The 17,075-nt window shown below is 44.3% G+C and overlaps 1 protein-coding gene across 2 annotated transcripts in view; it reads left to right on the top strand.

Moving 5' to 3' along the window:
• The first annotated feature begins 1,060 nt into the window (after positions 1 to 1,060).
• Positions 1,061 to 17,075, top strand: part of Slc4a4 (solute carrier family 4 member 4) — a 319,163-nt gene continuing 303,148 nt past the window's right edge. For both annotated transcript variants that reach the window (XM_036200218.1, XM_036200219.1), the window contains exon 1: positions 1,061 to 1,579. The gene's annotated coding sequence lies outside the window, so the exon portion shown is untranslated. The remainder of the gene's footprint in view (positions 1,580 to 17,075) is intronic.

Raw genomic sequence — 17,075 nt, 5'->3', positions numbered from 1 at the left:
AACAAAACCAAAAAACAAAAACAAAAGAGAAAAAAAACCAAAAAAACCCCAAACAAACAAAAAACAGTGCCTCTGCCATTAAATCTAGTTCACCTTCTACCCGCAATGTCCACTTCTCTGGCATCTTATTACCCATGTTGCAGGGTGTGTTGGAAGCAATACGTGAAATGACTTCTGGACTCATGTGTTTGGGTGGCTATGTGGAAGTCTGAGCAGTGACTTTCACATACTGTATGCATGAGCAGGAAACACAGATATGTTTGCACCATATGCTGTGTGGTTTAAGACCCTTAAATGGCTACTCCGTAGTAGTCTTCAGAACATTAGACGGTGTCTGTGCCGGCATCTGTACACACCTTAAAGGATTTCTTGACTGATCCCAATAGTGCGGGGCCATTGACATATTGTGATTTGCTTGGCAAAGTGTGCTTCATTAATTAGCTTCAGCAGCATGCATGGTAAATATGAAGGATCATTTTGCAAACTCAAGAACCCGCCTTGCGTGGCTGAGGATGTTTCCCTAACTCCAGACAGAAGCCACCAGTGACATAACGAAAGGCAAGGTGGAGGAGGTCCACCGTGTCCCCAGACATCCTTTGCCAATAAAGATATATAGTGACTTAACACTGTGGGCTGGCAGCACTTTCTTTACAAACACGCCCCAAGTTTTGTAAAGTAGCATCCAGAATGATCCCGGCTGGGAAATGCATGCAACTTCAGGTTCTCCCCGGTGAGGGAACTGAGGCCAGCCGGAGGAAACGTTGAACCTTAGCAACCAGCTCAGGGCTGGAGAGGAGCCGGGCGAGGTGAGGCGGTGGGGTCCGCAGCCAGATCCCACCCCCCACCCCACGCTCCCGCCCCCAAGTCCAGCCCCAGGAGGGCGCGGCGTGCTGAGCCCCCAGCGGGGGCGGTGCGGCCCGAGGCCCCTCCCCGCCGCCGAAGCCCGGGCGACTGACGCCGAGCGGCGGCCGGGAGCCGAGGGGGCCGGGCGGGCGCGAGCGAGGGCAGGGCAGGGGGCCGGCCGAGGCCACTCGCCGCTTTAAATATGGATCGCGGGCTCGCGCTCGCCCTACCGCTTCGGCCGCCTAGCCCATCCCCGAGCCCGGCGGCGGCTGCAGCGTCGGTTCTGGGCAGGCACACTCCGGAGAGCCGGGCGCACACGCGGGAGCTGCGGGAGGCAGAGTAGAGTGGAGCCGCCCCGCTGTCGCCGCTCCCTCCCCGAGGCCGGCAGCTCCGCTCCGCGTCGCCGCTCCGTCCCCGCCGAGCCGACCCTCCCGCGGCTGCCCTCGCCCCCTCGCTCGCCTCCCGGGGCGCAGCGCGTGGCCACCCACCCGGCGCCAAAGTTGCGGCTGCTGCCCCGCGCGCGCTGCGCCCGGCCGCGCCAACTTCCCAGCCCACGCCGCCCGGGTCCCCGCGGTCCCCCCGCCTCCAGCCCCGGCGGCGCGCGGGGCAGAGCTTAGGTGGCGGCGGCGGCCGAGGTGGCGGCGAAAGCGGCGGCGGCGGCAGCGGCGGCGGCGGCCGCTGCAGCCTCACACTCAGTCGCCAAGCTGGAGGAGCGACGGAAGCCCGACCCCAGGAGGTGAGTGGCCCGAGCGGCGGCGGGGTGGGTCGGCCACGTCCCCAAGGCTCGCCCGCGCGGTGGGCACGGGGTGGCGGGCGCGGGCCCCGGGGCTGGTCCCGCAGGGCGCTTTGACGGCCTCGGCGCGTCCAGGGAGGGAGGCAGAGAGAGAGGAGAGGTCAGTGGCGGGCATCCCCTGGGCTGGGCGCCCGCGAAGTGTGCACGCTGCTGCTGCTGCTGCTGCGGAAAAAGTACTTTTTATTCCGTCTTAGCGTTCAGATGACGAGTTTGGGTGGTTCTGTTTTCCTCCTACTGCATAACCGCCTGCACGTAACCGGGCGTTGTTGCCACGACTGTGGGGCCAATGGACGCCCCTGCTAGGCTCGGGAGCGGTGACACTTGTGTTCCTCTGAGCCCGGGTGGTCATAGTGTAGCTGAGAACCTGCCTGAGGGGGGACACACCCCCAGATCTTTAACCTGGAGAGGTTGGGGGAGACATTGCCATCGAGGCTGCCGTCCCCACTCATCTGTCCGCTCCAGGACCGGGCACTTACATCTCTCCCTGGCACGCCGGAGGCGGGGGGTGAGTCAGGCAGATTCTCTGCAAAAGGCACACACATTTATTTGCAAGGGGTAGACAGAGGTTAAACTGGGATTTCTGGTGGCTGGCGACGGCGGAGCTCTCGCTCAGGTACTGGGCAGCGTGTGCGTCTTGGCAAGGGCAGGTGATTCCTTTCTTAAGTGCATTTCCCTCAGCCTTTGCCAGTCTGTTAATAACAGCCACTGAGCGACAGCGGCTAACTGCAGCAAGCGGTAAAGAGGAAAGTTCTCCGAGAACAAAAGCCTGGAGGGGGGTGGTGGACCTCAACTTGGGAAACGCCAAGGAAGGCTTTCTGCTCCCTGTAGAGCATTTGAGGGTTCCCGGTAAATGTGTAGTTTTGCCCTTCCTCTCTCTCCGGGAGGCCCCACCTTCTCAGCATGATTGCCTGCAGCAAGTTCTTCCAGTCTGAAGCTGAAGAGCTGAAAGCAGTTTTCTCCTCCGCTTTCCACTCACCTCTCTCTCCCCTTTCACTTCAGTGCCAGACAGACTCGCTCCTCGTGAGAACTCCCTGACACTGGGCTACACTACTGTAGTCTCAAATCCTGGAAAGGCTCTTTCTTGAGGCGACCCACTGCACCAAGCTACCCTTTTCTTGATCCGAGACTTAGGGTTGCAGTATTGTCTAAACTGAAGAGTATATTGCTCACTGGTGCTCATTTTCATTGTGATCTGAATCGATTCTCTCTGGAAGCCAGTCTAGGACCGGACTCTTAAAAACCTGTTTCTAAGAACTCTAGTCCGTGTGGGTCACATTAGCGTTAAGTACTTTCCGGTCACTGCTGTGTTTGGACTGAAGTTGATTCTACTTCATTCAAAGGAAGTGTGCCTAGTTTCTAAAGCTTTTCATAACTGAGAACAAACTTTTACTTTCATTTTAAAGTTGGATCTAAATAGGATTCTGATCTCCTATGTTGTAAAATAGAATGGTTTTACCCTCATCTCTGACTGTAGGCAAGAGAACACAAAACTCCCGTACATAGGTAGGGCAGGAAACTTAACCACTGTTAGGAATTCTTGGGGCATAGGGCGTTTATACAGATGGGGTGAGAGATAGAAAATGGGATATTTTGGTAATGCCAGGTGTATTTGAGAAAGCAGAAACCTTCAACCCTTTGTATTACTTTTACAGCATGAAAATTTCAATATCATTTTTTGTTTGGTGGCGATTTTTGAAGGCTTAAAAACACATGAGCCTTTCAGGTGGTCAGACGTATACTCAATGGATGTATTTCTTTTAGTTCAGTTTGTCAACATAAAAAAGCTTGCAGTGTTTGCATGCAAGTGCCATTTTAAGTGATTAGAAGACATTTGGATTTATAGAAATATTGTATAAAAGGAAGACAGGGAATTGTAGTAGAGGAAAGACGGCTGGAAACCAGACAGCCTTTGGGACATCTCCCAGTACACCCTCATTTTCCACTGAGCTCTGGAAAGCACAGTTTGAAGATTCTGATCTTTTGTTCTGATAACATGCATGATAGTCTGGCCATAGCTCACATCTTAAAGGAAAACACAGTACTTAAAGAAGGAAAGGAAACCTGCTTTAGCTGGTGAATCATTGTAGATAATCAGGTTTCTCCTGCTGCCTCTGAGGGCGCTGCAGTCCATGAGGACTGCTCTTGTTAGGGAGCCAGTCCTGGGAGAATTCACTGCTATTGAAGTGTGGCAAGGGCTCTCCATCAGCTTGTTCCTTGGCATTCATATTGGACAGTAGGAATAGAGTCTACGCCTGGATTTGATGCATAATCAGGTCTGGATTGGAAAGAACAAGTGGGGAACAGGAAAATCTAATGATAATTAAAGTTTCCAAGTTATTTTGTTTTTAAATTGCAAAATGGAAGGAATTGGGGTACATGACTGTTTAGTCAGGGCAAGCTGGAAGCAGAACACATATCTTACCTGATGTTGTTTTTCAGGACAACTTAAGATCAATGAAATTTGTTTTTAATAGAGTCCTTTAGCAAAATGAACAGTTAAAGAATATCCAGGAATCAAATAAGACTTTACTAAACTTTTGGATATAGACATTTTAGGGGATAAATACTGTTTCTTTGATATAAGATCAGGGGTAAGTTGTACACAGATGATTTTTTGCCTAACTTTCAATAATTTACATACTCGGTACACTTTTGTCATGAACATTTGTGTCCTAACTTGAAGGTATTTCATATAATCACCACTACATCTCTTTAGCTATTTTCTAGCAATAGATGTGGACAATCTTTTACACAGCACTGTCTAATCTACATATTTAAATAACAAAAACATACACATTCAGGGGTTGCTCATTTTATTTATCTTAAGCCGCATTCACTGCTGTGGTAATGACTCCGAGGCAGTGACATGTACTCCATTTCTCTGGTCCAGGAAGTGCAATGACAATTAAGGCACCCCAAGGATGACCAGAGGATGAATACCTTTGTTTACTGCTACAAAAGGAAGTGAGGAAGCGTTTCTTCCAGTCTTCCACAGGATGCTCTGGGTGGCGTCTTCCTTAGTAATGATGTCTTTATTGCCTCTGAATTAGGTGCTATATTAAAAAAAAAAAGATGTCAGTAAAAATAGTAACAAAAGGAATAGTAAAACCACCTTCATCCGTGGCTTGTGGGAGCCAAACATAGTCATCCTCCCTGAAAATCAAACAGATCTAAGGGTAAGTTACTGTGCTTATTTGGAAAACTAGAAAACCAAAACAGAGAACTTTACTTAAGAAAAAACTAATCCTGCAAAGTTATTGGTGGAGGCTGGAATGCATGCTCTGTCTGCAGAATGCTGCTACATCTTCACCGAATGACTATGGTGAAGGGGAATGAGTGTTATGTTAGTCCCACAGGAAGAGGGCAAAGCAGACGAAAGTTCCTTCCGTTTGACGGGATGTTCTTCATGGCCTCTAGGCAGTTCTCTACAGCAGCTCTGACTTTGAGGTTCTAGATTCATCAGTACTAGAGGTGTTGTCCTGGTAGGCTTTCAGCTTGGTTGTGTCGGTCAGTTCTAGGTTCAGTCTCGGGAGCTAAGTTTATTTTCATGTAGAATCGACACAGAAGTAAGTTAGTGAAGTTAAGACTTTGAAAGGCATAAGTATTCAACAACTGACATCTTGAGTTTTATTCTTGCTTTGTTGAATTTGTATTAGAAAGCATAAAAAAAGCTCTAGATAGAGTTTCTGAGATACTTTTGGGAGGCATTAGAATAAAACAGCCACAAATGTAACAAGAGAAAGAGCTACAATGTGTTGAAACCTGCCCCTTTTTTTGAGTGTGGTAAATAGGAAAGCTTTTCCTAATGTCATTAATAGGAAGTGGGGCGTTCTTGTTCGCTTTGGTAACTGTACTCCCTGATGAATAGCCTGCTCTATACTATCTTTAAATGAGTTAACTTGAGGGGTCTGGACTTTTCTATTACTTAATTCTCGCTTTGCTTTGGAGATCTAATGATTGATGGCAGCTAATAATATGGCCATCTATTTGGCATGCTCTCTCGCCAGAAAAGCTCTGAGCAGCCAGAGAGAAGACATATATTTTAAAGAGGGCTCTGTCACTCAGGAGATCCCAGAGTCTGCGGCTATGAAGCACATTTGAGTTATTGTCATATGACCTCTAATACCACAGCCAACGGTAAACAAGAAAGTAGGATGGGCTGACCATGGTAGGTCATAGAAGATGCTGAGCCGAATGAGTGGACAGCCTGTTAGTAAAGGAAGAGGTGGACAGGAGTCCACAAGCAGAACCAAAGGATAGAACCTGGGACCTGATAGTGTCATGTATAACACCTCCTCCACCACATCTCTTTCTTTTTCCTCTATTTTCTTTTCCCTTCCTTCTGCCTCATCTATTCAAGTTTTTACTGGGGTGCTATATGCAGTCAGAACATCGAAAATGCCATTAAAGTGTCAGCAGACAGCTCAATCATCTACTTGAGTGACTACATCTATGTAGCCAGTACCCACATCGGGATGCAGGCCAATGGCAGTCTCAGAAGTCTCCTCTTCCCACTGTGGTAAGTGACTGTTTCCCTCAACAGTAGCTGCTCACGTCTGAGGCTGTAGGTTACTTTGACCTGTTACTCAGCTTTCCATGAGTGAACCACGTGATATGGGCTTGTAGGTCTGACCCGTTTAGGAGATTCATTCTTGATGTGTGTGTAGCAAGTTTGTTTATTCTTGTTGTTCTAAGGAGTTTTGCTTTTGGGGAATGGCATGGCATGTTTATCTGTTTCATTCTTGATAGACCCTTGGGTGGTTTTCAAAATTGTCTGTTTTGAATTGCGATGATAGTGGGTGCTCTTTTAGAACGTGGAGAACTCAGTGTGTGTTGAGTTCAATTGTTCGGTTTTGTTTAGTAGATGGTGTCTTCCCTCAAAGTTGATACAGATTCATCCTTCTCCTGGCATTGAATGAAAGTACTCCATAAACATCTTTATGAACAGCAGGCCTTATATGCTTTATACATTTTACCTGGTCTGCAGATATATGAGTACATTATATCATGGATTTAATTTACATTGTTGAGAGTACTTTTTCAGATATTTATTGGGTATACTTTTGGTTTAGTTATTACTATTAGTGTTTTTTTTTTTTTTTTTTGCTCCTAAAGTTTCTGTCTAATATATTATTCCTTGTGAGGAAGGTTTTAATACCTGGGAAATTAACTTCATTTATTTGTTTAGAAAGCACAGCTAATCGGGCAAACTCACTCATCAGCAAACTACTCATCTACCAAGTACAGTCAGTATGTAAAGAAATTAGGAACATCTGAACTTGACTGTCCCAATTGGTAGCAATCTGTGAAAGCCTGTCCTTAAAAAACAAAACAAAACAAAACACCAGCCTGAAATCCAACTTTCAGCCAGTGCTCAAAAGCATGTGGAGTTTGCCTTGTGCTTGACAGAATGTTGCATTGCCCAGCATTCGATGGAGACCTGCATTCAGAAGGTGCAGGAGTTGCAGACATGCATCTCTCCCTCTGCTCATGTTTGATTTGGGGAATTTAAAAAATTGTCAGGTTTAATTTTTTTCCTTTACCAAAGTCACTATAAAACTCAATTCCCTGAGGACTTTTCAGGCCTCAACAACATGCACTTGGTTAAGCCTTGTTCAGAACTTTACATATGTTAGGTATTGTCATCATTGTGTTCTGGACTTGAACTGTGCCAGCTTTGAGAGCAGTTGCTGGCATATTAATAAATGTTTGGCCGAGTGAACGAACAACATATTTCATTATCTCTCTTAGGTTCTTACCCCGAGTAACTCAAACTGTGTTTCTAAGACTTTTACTTCCTGTGGCTAACACTGACTTTTGAACAGGGGTTATCAAACATTAGATTGGAAATTGAGTCTAATAACCAGCAGTTTGAGATCACCGAGTTCATTATATGGGTCATACTAAGTTTGTGTCCCATGTAACACACACCAAACCTAAAGCACCCTTGAAAAATGATTATCTTGTTCTGCACTCCATGGACGATTCCCCCAAAGCCTACACACTATATATTTTTAGCTTCTGTAATTAGAGTGCTAGGCAACAAATTTCCAGATCTAGAATGCCGTAGGGGCTCCTCCAGTGCTGATACTTTGGAAGCCATGTTGCCGACACAATTGAACATTTAAGGATGAATGTTAGCTGGAAGCTGGAGCTTGTAAAGAACCTTTTCCACTCAGTGGTTTTCACCTCTGCCAGTTGTAACACTGATGTCAAGGAGCAGAGCACACTCCACCAACCAGCATGGTGAACCAGCAGCTCTGACTCTTGCTTCTCAGCTAATGGATTGACTTTGAGACTTCTTCTTTTGCCTGGAGGGTGGTCTAGTGGCACGTTATTTCTATTTTAGTATAAATAGAATTAAAATTTCTGTGAGTGTTTCTTTTGGAGGATCATGTGGGGCTTCGAAGGTCAGTGATAGGTTCCACTTTGCAAATCAGGCTGTCAACACAAAGATGATGTGTCTTATGTGGACATTTTGTTACTCAAAGGCTGTTAGTTTTTTCTTTCCTGTTGGAGTTATTTATTTATGTGCTTTGTAGAGCTGTTAACCCTCTTGGTGGCTTTGTTCTTATCACATAAGTGTAACTGTTTTGTAGTGCTCCACTGAGCAAGTAACACATCCAGGATCACATGCCAGGCTACATGTATAGGGGTGCTTACATTTTTGGTGGCATGCATCATGTGTGCTTGACCCAGATGGGCTGACTAAATGGGAAATGGACTTTTCTGGTAGAGTAGGCCAACTTGGTTTTCTGGTACAGGTATAAAGTGATGGAAAATAGAAATAAATACAAAGTGTGACCATGGCCTTGTTAAACTTCAGAGAGAAGTTCTTCAGAAACACGTTCTGTTCTGAGAGATTTCATTTTGAGAGGTTAAACTGGTGTGCTCAATACGGATAAATTTAGGAATATGTGGATTTTGCTATATTTTTGTTGGCAACCAGGGTCCGCCCTCTGGTGTCTACTCAGCAATTGGGATTTTCAAAAGATTGATATTATGGATTTTTTTTCAAAGTGTGTTTGTAGTTTTTAATTAGGATTTATCACTTTAAAGTTACGTATAGATGTGTGTTTCTGCATGTGCGGATGCCCAATGAAGCCAGAAGAGGGCCACAGATCCCCTGGAACTGGAGTTACAGACATTGGGAGCCACCGTGTGGGTGATGGGAATTGAACCTGGGTTCTTAGAAGAGCTCTTAACTGCTAGCCCAAAGGATAATTGTTTAAAGAATTGGATTCCAACAACTCTTGTATATAAACTGGTGTAAAAGAAAAAGGAATTCATCCTTTCTTTTCTAGTGTTCCCAGCAGGGAAATCTGTTAACTTGATGGGATAGTCCTAATGTCTTTAATACAAGCTTTACAGGTCCTTGGGTGTTGATAGCTGCACTCCTGAGGCCCTCGCCTTGGGAGGTGCATTTGGACTGCCTGGTGCGTTCCTTCCTTCCTCTGACCTCTAGAGACTGTCCTTAGGAATGTGAGATGAACACTCACCATGTTGGCAGACAGTTGGGCCTCATGGTAGGGAGCCTGTTGAAGTACTGATCACAATCGCCTCTGGAAATTGCTGAGCATTAACAGATCGAGCAGAAACACACAGCTCACACATTTATCCAGTTAGAAGTTGAGCTTCTTTGCCAGGGAAAAGGGAAGGCAGATAGGAATGTGTCAAAGGGATTTAGATAAATGAGATCAGACGTTTTCCCTTGAAAATGCATCGAGAAATAAAATGAAAACTCATCCAAAAACATCCGAAGAAAATAAAGCTTGGATTTTTTTTTTTTCCCTGATAAAACTTGTGGCTGTGAATTCTGATTCTGACTGCTCACTCTTCTGAGCTGCACTTTAACTTGCTCATAGGTGACAGTGCCGTTCTATGCTGGGTGCTTCCTTAGTCTGGACAGTATACCTCGCATGCTGTTGCCTTGGCTGTCTAGGCTAGCCCTAGCTGTTCCAGCAAAAATCTGTGAAATGCCTGCTTTCTCTGAATGGACTTCTGGAGGGACTGACTTGGGTAGCAGCTGCGGCTCATTGCTGTCCTGCCCTTCAATACACGTCAAGTGAACTTTCTTATTAATAAGGTTTGGGATCCAGTAACTTTGGGGTAAAACTTCATTCGAAGTGTTTGTTTTCTGATATTGCTCCTTTTGGAAAACAGCCCATTTTGATATGACTGCTTTATTTGTTCTCTGTATTATATATAATCTTACTACTTATTGGAGATTAAAAGTATTAGTCGTGTTTTAAAAAGGTTTTTTGTTTTATTTATTTTTAAAAGGTATTTGTGTGTGTGTGTGTGTGCGCGTGCGTGCGTGCGTGCGTGCGTGTGTGTGTGTGTGTGTGTGTGTGTGTATGCACACACGTGTGAGTGCTCCTGTGGAGAACAGAAGAGGTCTTCAGAGACCTTGGGTCTTACAGGCATTTGCTGATCACCTTGACTGCTACAAGGGTGCTAGGAGCCAAACTTCAACTCCTAAGCCCTGAGCCGCCTCGCCTCTTCAGCCCAGCGTCTTCTGGAGTCATTATAGGCTAACAAGAAGCTGTTGAAATGTAGTGCAGGAAGGTTGTTTTTTTTTTTTTTTTTTTCCTTTCATATCCTTTATCCAACTTTCCCCACTTTTAAGATTCCTAAAAGACATCTTAACTTGGTGCTTTTTCATTCAAACTTATTTTATGTTGATCACATTTTGCATCTCGAACTAGGAGTTTTAAGTCCAGATGTTTCTTACAAAATCTTTGAAAGCAGGCATGAGAATATTATCATGTCCCTGTGTTAGGTGTCTGTTAACTGGCCTTATAATATATGCGAAGGCATGACATAGTCAGGTGCTTTATAGCTGATCTTTTGTTTGTATGCATATTTCTAGTAAACTCTTAGTATGTTTCACTGCTCATCAGTATATTGAAAAACAGTATACTTGGACATATGTTTGAATTTAATTATCTCTTACTAAGGGCTTTTAAATACTCCTTGTCTGTGTGTTCATACTCCTGACTGTATGAAGTGTCATCAAGAATGCTTCCTCGAGGGACTGGAGAGATGCTACAGTGGTGGTGGATAGAAGAAGTGTACTGCTCTTGCAGAGGACCCCAGTTGAATTCCCAGCTTCCCCATGGTGGCTCACAAACCATCTGTAACTCCGGTTTTAGGGGATCCGGTGCTCTGTTCTGGCCTGCCCCGGTACTGCATGCACATACAAAATTGAAATATATATTAAGAAAAGAATACTCCCTAGAGGGTTTTATCTTATATTTCAAGATAGACATGGTTGGAAAGGTTTGGAGAAATATAGTGCACATCATGAGTACATGAGAACAGACAGAGCTGTATGAATGCTTGTGGTCATAACCCAGTGGTTCTCAACCTGTGTGGGTCATGACCCCTATGGGGGTCAAATGACTCTTTTACAGGGGTTGCATATCAGATATTTACATCAAGATTCATAGAAGTAGCAAAACTACAGTTATGAAGGAGCAACAAGAATAATTTCATAGAAAAAATTTATGGTTGGGGGTCACCACAGCACGAGGAACTCTATTAAAAGGTTGCAGCATTAGGAACGTTGAGAAACATTGTCATAACCACTGACATCTGAAGTCTGAGATGAGAATTCCCTGAAGCCTGTGATGCTGTGAACACTTTCCTCAGGTCTGAAAGTGTCAGAACCGGAAGTGCCACTTGTAACAGAGAGAATTGAGCTTATTGTAAAAATGGTCAGAGTCTGTGTAGCAGACACTTACCAGAGCCGCTTATCTCCCTGAGGATGGTAAAGCCAGCACATAGACCTTGTGGACTGAACCCAGTCTTTTTGCTGCTATTGAAATGATCACATGGTATTTCTTGATTTGGGATAATTCCATCAGTCAGAAATTGTTTGCTTTCCCAAAACAAATGAGGTAAATTCTATTTCCTGAAAGTTTAAAAATCACTGTCCGAGGCTGGGGAGATGGCGCAGTGGGTCAAGTGTTTGCCGGGTGAACAGGAGTAGCTGGGGTTGGATCCCCAGCATCCATGTGAAAAGCCAGGTATGGCAGAGCAAGCCTGTGATGCCAGTGGTGGGAGGTGGAGACAGGATCATTCTGGGAGCTCACTTGTTGTCCACTACAGCCTGTTGCTGATCTCCAGGCTTGGAAACAGACCCTGTATCAAAAATTAGGTGGTGGAGAGGGATGAGAAAGACACCCGGTGTGGACCTCTGACTTCTACATGCACACGCATGGGTATGTGCACCTGTACCAGTGTGTGTGTACACATCACACACACACACACACACACACACACACTCACTCACAGTCATTGTGTTGTATAACTTTTTGCAGTGTCACAGTGTGTTCACACCTAGAGCTTGTGCAGTATGCCACGTCTTCCCACTTGGCTGCAGCTTCTAGCTTCTGTGATGGATGATGGACATATTGAGCTCGAACAACATAAGGTCTTGATAGAAAATTCAGAGCAGCAGGGAAAAGCAGGTTGGAGCATGTAGGCTTCCAGCGGGTTTCTCCTTGGGCTGCAGCTGCAAGTGTAACTTTTTCAGTCCTGTGAAGAAATGCAGGGCTTCAGTTCTCAGGTGGTGTCCAGGGATGTAAGAACTTAGGGAGTGTAGTGCTTTGAGTAGGAACAGGATGCAGCAAATGTCTGCAGCCTGGGCTGCAGCCATGGACAGTCTCGGGTGGAGGAAAGGGCGGTGGTATCTCGAGGAGCCTGGTTCTGGGGATTTGTGACCCTGTCTGCTTGAGTTAACAGGAGCAGTCCACTTCCCTGCTGTTGTTGAAGTGTCGGTACCGACTTGAGTAGCATTTCCTGATTACTAGAGCTCACCTAATTAGGGTCCAAATTAAAATTGTCTTAGGACATTTTTGATGGTCATCATGTAAAATGAATTGTACATCCTTGCCTCCCATCTTAATGACACATTGAATATTTTCCCTTTTGTCTGCTTCTCTTGATCTTTATTATACAATTCAGAGAGTGTGTCCAGGGTGGAGGTGTGTGGGGTGATTGCTGCTAACCAGTTTGCCCATGTTCTTATGCCCCGATCTCTGATTAGACACTTTAAACTTTTATTTTTTAATTAATTAATTATTATTATTATTATTATTATTATTATTATTATTATTATTTTACAAAAGTGTGGATCACTGTACCTTGGAGAGAAAAGTGACTTTCTCATGTGGACACTGATAATCATCAAAGGTCTGTGTAGAGGGCATGAGAGAAGGGATGCAGGGCAGAGCCAGTAGACAGTGGGTGCAGGAGGAGGCCTTGGGATGGTGCTCAGCTCCGATCTCAGTCTTGTTGCTGAAACCTCCTTGTACCTACAGGCTGTTGCTTGTGGAAAATTCTGTGATTTTTCCGGATCCTTTGCAACTGTCAGTACTTTCTTCTGCCGTGTAAGACTGTGGGCTCTGGAGCTGGAGGGCCTGTGCTCAAATCTCTTTTCCACCACCGTTTCCCGATGTGGGTACCATGAGCAGCTTCTGAGATTGTGCAGAAAGCTTATGGGATCCTGTGCGGAGAGAGAAAGAGTGAGCAGAGAAAGACATTGGAGTGTAAGTCAAGAACAACAACAGGTCCCCAGCAGGACCTCCAGAGACCCTGGAGGTGTTCCACCTTGAAGTGAGAACAGACCTTTGAACTTTATGTTAGTTAACCAGTCCTGTCCTGCCACCCACCTCCCAAATCATGACACAGAGACTTATTAATTATGAAAGCTCAGCCTATAGCTTAGGCTTGTTCCTAGCTGGCTCTTATAACTTAACCCATATCTTTTTAAATCTATGTTCTACCACATGACTTTTACCTCTGTCCCATTCTGGGTGTCTGACTTCTCTGCCTCTCTTCTTCCCAGAGTCCTCTTTGTGCCTAGCTATTGGCCATTTAACTCTTTATTAAAACAATTAGAAGGTGCCTTGGAGAAGACACATCTTCACAGTGTACAAAAAGATTATTCCACAACAGTTCTGAGGTACAGGCAGCATCTGGAGGGGCTGTGACCTTCAACTGATTATCTCTCTGTGCCTAAGGTAGTTTCTGGAGCGAGACAGAGCTGACTTGCATGCTCACTGACTGTAGAAGTGCCTCCATGCCGTGTGGGGGAACCACAGCTGGAAACAAAGCACCCAGATGCTCGCTACTTTGTGGCTGGTGGCTTCATGTTCCCAGTTCTCAACTAAGCTCACCTCACTCAGTTCCCATGACTTACATAAATTAGTGGGTATGGAGTACTTAGAAAAGTGCACAGGGAGTTTTGTTTAATGTTTTCAACTCTCCTACCCCCTTGTAATATGACTCTCGTGAGTCTGAAACCAAGGTCTCATTATTAATGTTTCCTAGTTCTTCCTCTAAGAAGAAAACACCTGGCAATATATTAGGGATAATTTAGTGTATTCTAATGCATTATATATCTTATTGGTCTTTATATACATTTACTGGAAAGATCCAGAGGGAGTAAGTGATGATGTTAAAATTTGAAGAACTTGATCATATGGCAGGTAAAAATTTTAAGATTATGGTGGTTTTTTTTTTTTTTTTTGTGTGTGTGAGAGATTTTGTGTGTGTGTGTGTGTGTGTGTGTGTGTGTGAGTGAGAGAGAGAGAGAGAGAGAGAGAGAGAGAGAGAGAGAGAGAATGTGAGTCAGCCCTGGTGCTCCATGAAGACATACTACAATCAATGAATGTACATTGACTATTCAATAGCTTTGTTCCTTGAACATTCTGAAATCATTTTTTATTGTTTCAGTATTTAAATTATACCAATATAGAGTGGATCACCTTGAGTGTTTTAGAAATTTGGTTTTGAATTAAAGTTCTTGTAGGCTTTAGCCTGTGCTGGGTCACATCTCATGCAGTGGAGGGCATGGTTAACTCGTGGTTAACTTAGTGACATGAGTGCAGAGAACTTTGAAATGGGTCCTCATGCATGGTTGCTGTGTTACATGCTCCTCTTTAGACCTTCTGATTGCCTGTTAACATGGAAGCAGAAATAGTCACAAAACACGTGAAGCGTGGATCCATAGCTAATGATTGGCATATCCTCCTGAAGCCATCAGAGTGGAAGAGTAAGCAGTGCCTTCTTTGAATGTGTGTGTGTGTGTGTTTTTTTTTTTAAAGAAAGGTCTATTTTGTTTTTAATCATGTGTCTGTGCATGAGTATGTGCACGTGAGTGCAGGTGCCTGCAGAGGCCAGAAGAGGGCACCAGAGCCCCTGAAGCTGGAGTTTCAGACATTTGTCAGATGCTCTACATGGGTGTTGGGAACCAAACTTGGATCCTCTTCAAGAGAACAATTGCTCTTGACCAATGAGCCACCTTCCCAGCCCTCAAATTATATTTTAAAGGTTTCTGTTGAACATAGCCTCCACTTCAGCTTAAGTTGCCTGTAGAGGCTTTATTTATTTATTTATTTATTTATTTATCTATCTATCTATTTATCTATCTATCTATTTATTTATTTATTGGAGTAAGAATGGTACGAGTGATCCATGGAAAGTAATTGATTTACATATTTATTATAAACTGCTATTTTAGAATAAGAGGATTATGGGAATACATAGCATCAACCCCAGTCAATGAGAAATTTTGTGTTACTTTAATTCTTGTTACTTTCTGAGTTGAGCAGCCTTCTGGATTCCATGAAAAATTTCATAGTTATTTTTGTTTCTGAGCCACAAACCTAGTGGAGATCTCATCACTTCAGCAAATAGGAATTGTTATTTATTTAATTTTACATTCTATTGAGATTAAGAAAGCTGAACATATTTAAGATCTTCCTTTTGTGTTTGATTGGAGACATGAATTGGGAGGAATGAATACAGATAACATACTTAAGACTAAGCAATACATGTGTAAACATGTGTTAATGTTTAAATGTGGTGAGTGGGAAACATTCATCCCATAATAAGTTTTTTGTAAAGGCAAAATTGTGCTGGTTGTTTTTTGTCAACTTGATACAAACTAGATTCATCTTGGAAGAGGGAACCGCAATTAAAAAATTGCCTTCAACAGATTGGCCTGTGGGGCATGTTTGTGGGGCATATTCTTGATTAATGATTGATGTGGGGAGGGCCTAGCCCACCATGGGTAGAGCTACTCTTGGGTCCATGGCCCTGGGTTGTATAAGCAAGCTGAGCAAGCCAGTAAGCAGCATTCCTCCATGGCTTTTGCATCTGTTCCTGCCACCAGGTTCCTGCCTTAACCTCCTGCCCTGGCTTCCTCAACTATGGATTGTGACCTGTAAGCTGAAATAAACCCCTTTCTCACCCAAAATGTTTTTGATCAGTGTTTTTAATCACAGCCAAAGAAGCAAACTAAGAGGGGACTTTTAAAATTGTGCATTTTGGGGATTAAAACACATAAATGATGCAGGGCAATGGTGATGCACACCTTTAATCCCAGTACTTGGGAGGCAGAGGCAGGTGGATCTCTGTGAGTTCCAGGCCAGATTGGTCTACAAAGTGAGTTCCAGGACAGCCAGAGCTACACAGAGAAACCCTGTCTTGAAAAACAAACAACAAACAACACAACCCCCCCCCCCAACACAACCAAACAACAACAAAAACAGGTAAACTACTCTTTAAGAACACTGTGGTGAGGCTTGTCAAAGAGGCAAAAATTCCATATGCAAGAAAGTTATGCAGGCTTAGCTTTGAAGTTGCAAAACAACATTATGACATTTGGGTGGCTCATTTCTTACTCTGCAGGAGATAAGAGGCAGCAAATGGTATTGCCTCCAAAGTTGAGGCAGGTGAGTATGACTCTGCCCTTGTGCATCTAATACCAAGTTGACTGCAATTACTGTGTGGTAGCTTTGAGCAGTTTGGCTTACAACTGCAGCTTGAGAACTACTTCATGAGAAAAAAGAACAAGCAGCAAACCCCCCACCTCAACACCCCTACTTAATGTCCTGTCTTCTCCCTTTTTCCCTCTCTTATTCCTTCTTCATGTCCTCACACCCACACATGGGTTTATTTATTTAGGTTTTTATATTTATAGGTGTTTTGTCTGTGTGTATGTCTGGGTACCGCATGCGTTCGATGCTTGTGGAGGCCAAAAGAGGGCTTCAGATCCTGTGGGACTGGAGATGGTTGTGAGCTGCCTTGTGGGTGCTGGGGATCAAACCCAGCTCTGGAAGAGCAGCCAGTGCTTTTAACTGTTGAGCTATTTCTCCAGCCCTGCAAGTGAGTCTTTAAAATGTGGGTTTTAGTTAATGCTTTGGTGAAAACCAGCGCAATCTTAGTTACGAGTTGTACAAACACGAGCTAGAAAAGCTTATAATTAAGAAGGAAAAAATTTTCACCCAGTGCTCTTTGGTAGCTGGATGGATTGCTTTATTACTTTCATTTAGAATGGAAAGTTTAATCAATTCTTAGACTGTGTTACTGTATGTAGCATACAGTCATGGACACATACATGAATGTTTGCTGAAATGCTGTAAAC

This window comes from Onychomys torridus, chromosome 10 (assembly GCF_903995425.1).
Source record: "Onychomys torridus chromosome 10, mOncTor1.1, whole genome shotgun sequence".
NCBI classification, from domain to species: domain Eukaryota; kingdom Metazoa; phylum Chordata; class Mammalia; order Rodentia; family Cricetidae; genus Onychomys; species Onychomys torridus.
The sequence above is the reverse complement of the archived record's forward strand: the minus strand, read 5'-3'. Positions and strand labels throughout refer to the sequence as shown.